This window comes from Leptinotarsa decemlineata, unplaced genomic scaffold (genome assembly GCF_025532065.1).
Source record: "Leptinotarsa decemlineata unplaced genomic scaffold, Ldec_3_MD MMD2_tig00004433_RagTag_RagTag, whole genome shotgun sequence".
NCBI classification, from domain to species: Eukaryota; Metazoa; Arthropoda; class Insecta; order Coleoptera; family Chrysomelidae; genus Leptinotarsa; species Leptinotarsa decemlineata.
In genome coordinates, this window is record NW_027412608.1 from 1,541,558 (window position 1) to 1,548,536 (window position 6,979).

The window sequence follows — 6,979 nt, forward strand, 5'->3', positions numbered from 1 at the left end:
CATCATCATTCCAAATTTTTGTTGATAAAAATTTTATCAAATTGGAAAAGGTCCAATATAACTTTTACGTTCAATTTTATTCTATTTTCCAAACGAATATCATTTAGTAATTTAGTTTTCATAGTTCATAAGGTTTTATCAACCTGAAATAACTCAAAATATAAAGGAGTTTGCACTCCAAACGTACATTATTGAATTATAACAACTATCATTCACAGGAATGGTACACAATATAATATACAGGATGTTGCAATGAAAACTTAAAACGGGCATGTGATCGATTTCGAAGGGCACAATGATTTTTATTTCAAGTGGGACTGATTTTGATATGAAAATCATTCAGCAGCTTCAACCTATATTTTTTTCAATTGCATGGAGCGTCGAGTGGTACATCACTTGACAGGTCTTAGGAATGCAATATTTTCCTCAATACTCTGGTAACTGGAAAAAGTGTATGTTCTAGATTCATTCTACGCCAGAGGTTCCAGTTTTACCTATTAATAGTTTAGATTTGTATAAAAAATTGTTTTAGTGTTGTGGAATATATATGTCTGTCTATTTTGAAATTTGTTTTTCCGTTAACCAGCTGTCGCATCCTATGACGACAACTCTCAAAACTCGAAACTTGTGCGAACTAAGGACTAACGAGGTCTTACCTTTCAACGTGTGATTCCTAGCACGTGATACTTATTTTATATATCATCCTCTCATGAACGACAATACCCAAAAGTCGAATCTTGTGCCGGCTGGAGATTGACAATACATTTCATATATTCACTAGAAGAATAGGATGCTATATGAAAGTACCCGTAATCCAAATAATAGCTGCAGCCATCGTGTTTTAGTCAGATCCGGGGTCTAAGCGACAAATAATAGAGAATCAATCGGCCAATACGATGGGTAAATCAACCGAATATCGCGTATCGAGGTACAAATACTCGAATATTGAATACAGATACTGTGTGAGATGTGAACAATTCAATTGGATTATATTGTAGATTTTCCAAGTATTCTGACATAGAGCACTGCGCAGAAGAATAATAATATAATGTAATAATGAGCAACCCTCAGTAGTCTGAAATATTAAGCAATAGATTTATTAACCGTGGTCGGACTCACAGTTCTGGCGAAAGACATCACAAGGCAACAAATAATGTAGCCTCGAAGTCAGTTGGATCATGTGTGACATCTGATTCCAGAACATAAAAGATAAGTTGTATTGAATATTCAGCAGAACAAAAAACTTTGAACAAAAACTATTCATAGTTGTTGCTAGTAATGAACTGAAATTATATGAAGGTATTGTTAAATATACATTATTATTATTTTCTGACAGACAGACAAAATTCAAATATCAACACTAACTGCAGCGCCGTTTACTCTAGATAATCTATGACTCCAATAAATTTTGGTAAGGAACAATAAATTCTTTGAAAATGAACAAATAAACTTCATTTTATCACCACAGCTGTGTTTATTTCTGAATATTATATTCAATATTTGCATGTAAGAAAATAGCTGAATATGATGAATGGGGGAGGTGTATTGACATTTCATAAATTTGAATTGATTACGTACAGGAACTTATATAGAGAATTACTCGGATGTATTCATATTGATAAAACTGGATGATGATATGTGGAGATATGATAGTATATTTCAACAGAAATAGTTAAGTTAACTAGTTCAGTGGTCCAATAATTTTTCTGAAAAAAGGTTGTGACCTTATCTTTCAAGTAATACAGAAATTATAATAGATTTACTCGAAAGATAGGCACAATGAGTACGGCAGCTCTTCGTCGGTATGCACTATGGGTTCCGTTCAAAAAAACTTTTCAGTATCCTGAAATTTTAGCAACTGAATATTTTGTTTTATAAAGTGTTGAGTTGGCCGCCACACAGCCAATAAAATGAATGATATATGATCTGGTCGACTGTGAAATCAAATCTAATCAAATTGAGTTCTTTAAATCACAGCAATTAAATAAATCTATAAAAAATCAGATATTCTGAAGATACTTGATATTCACAAAATACTGGTTGGTAAATTGAATAAGGGTAGAAATCAAAATCTGAAAGTGCTCCAAATTTGTCATTCATTTAATCATATGTGTAAAACAAATTGTAATAACTCAATGATGATCGTAGGTAAAACAACGCTTTCATTTAGGATAGTCCAGGTAAAAATATCAGGAAAAGTATTACTTATAAGATTCATGTCATAAAAAAAATAATTATTAGGAATGGTGTTAAAAATTACCTCACCAGAGTATACTCAGTTCAGGTTTACATTATGAATGTATCAACTCAAAATTCAATAATCCTATCATGTCAATAAATCAGTATTTCTAATGCAAATAGTAGTTATTTTCGGAAAAATGAGTCAAGTGTAAGTAATATTTGCCTGTTAGTTTCTCGTCGAGCTGTAGCTGCAGTTTTCTTCGACCAGGAATGGGACAGACTTGGAGCACGTACTTTTCTAATTGATAAAATGGACTTACACTATCTTGTGGACGTGGACAATTACATTTATCGAACTGGACGAATGAAAAACCCACCATTCGGCAAAGTAACTGAAAATCTTTTCCGTAAGGCAATCAGAGATAGAAGTCCTTGTTCTTCTCTCTTTGATGGTTCCAGACAAGTTCTTTATAAGCTCGTTTGCGGAAAATCTATTGTAAAAAGTCTGCAATACTAAAACCCTTCCTAAACCAAAAAATCACGAATAACGTTTTCAAAAAAATGGCGTCGCTCGTTCTGGAAAAGTGGTTGTGACCCAGTAGAATCCCTAGGAAGTGCAACCTTTTATAGAACTCTCAAAATCTATATATGAAACTATATCCGAAACAATATCGTTCAAATTCTTGAAATTGGACCACACGGCTCACCACTAAACAAATCCCTTCTCGAGATTCTCATTCATCACTCTCCTCTCCCAAATGGCACATCTCCTTGCCGTTCGCATGATCGAGGATCACCTACCGCGTACGTCTATTCTGAGGAATTCACTGATATGATTTTGGCAACATTCGTGACTTTCGGTTTAACGAAAATAGAAAATCTACCTCGAAGGGATCCGATTGAATCGGCCCTATTGAAAAGAAAAACTTATAGTCTATCCATTCCCAATTGGAAAATTGGAAAGGCAATAAAAATAAGAGTACAGTCATAAACATTTCTTGCTTGCGGCCCCTAGTCGCCCAGATAGTTAGTAAACGTGCTATCAAATGTGTTTGAGGAATAAAGGCTCGGCTAGCTGGACTGGCTGAATACTAATTTTTTGTCCGTTTCACAATATTTCTTTATCAGTTCCGTGTGTTCGTGGGGTTAGATGAGGTAGTGAGTGGGTTTGCAAACCGATTTTGAAAACTTTTTCTAGAGATCAATTACCCTAACACCAAACTGATATTTTTTCACTCGACGCGCATTTCGCTAACAAGGTTAGCATCTTCAGGAGAAGCAAATTGATACTGAATCTAAAGACCAGGGTTAGCTGTTTATATGCCTAAAGTTTTTTGGTCCGATGTGGACTTTGTTTGTTAAATAATGATTATCCTAATTTATTTTTCGGTAATTAACTAGTGGAACCACTACCTGCAAATTAATTTGTCAACAATAGATTAAAAAGCGGTTCGTATTGTGCTTTGAACACACCTTCTTCAAGAGGAAAACGTGTTATGACATGGAAATATTCGAGAAGATTCCAACGAAAAAGGAATTACTGGCGACCATAAAACAACGTAATTTCAAAAAAGAGTATAATATTGATTCGATGTGTGAAACACGTGGTCATATTCTTTTACGTTTGCCTCCATACTATTGTGTGTTCAATCCAATTGAAATGGTTTGGGCCACAATGAAAGAAAGCTTGAATGCTGTAGTGCTTGACAATATAAGGCGAGTGGTGAATGAAGTAGGTAATAGTGATGTGTGGAAGAACTGTGTGGCCAACGTTATAAAAAAAGAGACCAAATATTATGTGCAAAATTCCATAAATCCGATCGTTATTCAACCAGATGATGATTCCACCTCATTTTTCTAGCAATTTTGTTGGCCTCTATTATTTTGTAAATATATGTTTGACGAGAATTTGGTGTGATTATTTGTGTTTTCATTGTATTTTGGAGTTTTCTACTCGGAAATCAACTACTTAAATTTCGAAGTTTTTCATAATTACCCATGGTGGAAAAATTCAGTTGAGGTAACTTTTTTATGGGGTGATCAATTGCTATGATTGTAAGAATAAGAAACTGGAAAACTACCACTGAAAAATAAAATGCCGACGCCTATGTCGAGGCAGGAATTCCTTCTCTGTGCTGTTCCAATTGGTATTGGAAATACTATACCAATCCGTACCAGAAACTAATTATTATACGTGTATTCAGAAGTGAAAATCTTAGTGGGGCAAAAGGTGTAAATTGGATTGCCTACTCCCCAGGAAACTTTCTTTAAAATCAATTAGGATTAAATTCGGTGAAATAAAAATTAAATGAAAAGTACAGTAGGTTTTTATAAACGCTACAAGGTTGGTTAGGTAACAGGGTCAATTTTTTCTTAAAAAAACAATTGTTTTCTTGCCGACGTTTCGATTTCATTTTCGTTTTTTATTAAGGAAAAAATTGATCCTGTTACAGAGAAATAGTTAAGGTATTTCCTTCTCGTTTACCATAATGCTATTTCCCCACACAGCACTAGATATTCATGGAATATTCCCTGTATATCATAAAACGAACGTAAATATTCCAAATATTCATAGAATATTCTTGGAATATATACATGCCTTTAGAATATTCATAGAATATGCTTGAATGAATATGGCAGGATTATTCCCGAAAGAATGTGCATAGAATGTCTATAAATGGATTATTCTCCCTTGAATATTCTAAGAATATTGTCGATCGAATATACCATATGGTATATTCTTAGAATATATCCCCACGGTATATTTTGGAATATTCTATACAATGGAATTTTGAATTATCTTATAATAACGTATTCAAATAATTCAATATTATTAAAATATTTGAAGATCTTAATCGAATGCATAACCTAATGTATATAACCCTGATAGTGTTAACCAGTTTTTGAACTCAACGCAAAGATTCTGGATGAATTGCTCCAACAGCAACTGTTGGAAACGACAAAAAAATTTGAATGGGCCAATAAATGAACCAATTGCATCAATAAATTGGTTAATTCTCATCCTATTTGTCTTTTTGTATTTGAAATTATTTAATTACAAAGCGAAAAATCCTGGAAACAGAGAAATGGGGAAGTGAATAATTGGAGTAAACGTTTCTCATTGGTCAATTGAAGTGTAGCGCGCGACAGTCGAATAAGCTCTGTGAAAGCGGCTATCCCTTAATGCATGGTACATTTGCGTTTGCGTTAAATACGACATTTGATTCAACATGGCGGTTGACGTGGCAGGTTCGCGTGTGTAATGCATGATGTGTTGGTGTTATTATCAAAGTATAATTCTGTCACGTTCAGTGTACCATTTATAATTTGGGGTTGTCCAATTTGCAGTACAGCGAATAGTTTAATTTTGGATCTTCAAACAGGAGAGTTGCATCTATTCAGTCTTCAAGAAAAGTAAGTAAAATGCAATAGTATCGATAGTGAAGTCATGGTGATTAACTTACTATACCTCATTTTAGGTTCGAGGAGAGTTGGTGTGTGGGATTTGTTGGTTTGACTAAGTACATGTTTGAACTAGAGTGATTTCAGCTGTGTATCTTCAATAGAGAAAAGTAAGTGAATGACACATTCTTTTGTATCATTTGTTTTCATAATTTTTATCACTCGTTTTCAAGATAGTATCAATTTGCCCAAAAGGAAACAGAGTGGTACCTGGTACAGGCAGGTGCGCCAAGGAACTGAAAACGTAATGATTACTTTTCAACAAGACAATGCAAGTTGCTCTCCAAGTCATAAAATGTTGTAAATGTTCATGAGTAACCTATGCGAAAAATATCTATTTGATTTTTATTCCAGTTTTATTGTGCCACTTTCAAATAGTGATAATGAACGTTAATGTACATTTTGTTCCAGGTATTACTATTGAAACACTGGCTGATGCATTGTTGGACAAATATAAGGAAAACTATTCTGGTGAGCAAAGTTTGAATAACTTTAAGTAAGTGAAATTCATTGAAGAACCCATCTTACCACTCATTTTAAATACTTCATTTGTGGGTTTATTTTTCGAAGTGAGAAACCTAACCTAACCTATTTCTTGATGTAATACACTTTTTCTTTTTCAATGAAATGATATATTTATTATTTTTTAATTAGTGCTGATGAATTCACAGAGTTGTTATTTTAGTATTTTTTTAGTATTTTGAGAGTAGGAACATCCTAATTTGAATACATTTCTAATATTTGTAATATGACAGTATTCAGGAATATTTTATTCAGTGAATAAATATTTTGAATTAGATTTTTTATTTTTAATATTGGTTGAAACGTCAAATATTTCAGTGTATATTGTTTTTAAAATATATTTGTTTATGAATATTATGTGTTTTATTACTTGTGTGAATCTTGTATCAAAATGCAATATATACATGCCTAATAGCGGTTACTCGTCACATTCTTGGAATATTTCAAATATTCCTAGAATATTCATAAAATATATTTAAAGAATATTCTATGGTGTTTCTCTATTGTATATTCCTACAATAAACTAAGAATATCCTGAATATTTTATGAATATTCCTCGGGTTCTATTCCTGGAATATTCTTAATAGAATATACCTTAGATATTCTAAGAATATTATAAGATATTCCAAGAATATTCCCAAGGAATATTCTTAAAATATATCAAAGGTTCGCCAGGAGCACTTCCAGGGAATATTCTCCAGAAGATATATATATCCATGGCATATTCATAGCATAATACAATATCCTTAAATGTATATTCATGAAATATACCTGGAATATCTATTGCTATGTGGGTCAAAAGATCCCGTCATGT

General features: G+C 32.9%; 1 long non-coding RNA gene across 1 annotated transcript; it reads left to right on the forward strand.

The window, feature by feature from the left end:
- Positions 1-5,057: 5,057 nt before the first annotated feature.
- LOC141484128 (uncharacterized) lies at positions 5,058-6,519 on the forward strand. The gene is made up of 3 exons (XR_012466490.1): positions 5,058-5,595; positions 5,661-5,753; positions 6,055-6,519. It is a non-coding gene; the product is annotated as an uncharacterized lncRNA (long non-coding RNA).
- The last annotated feature ends 460 nt before the right edge of the window (positions 6,520-6,979 follow it).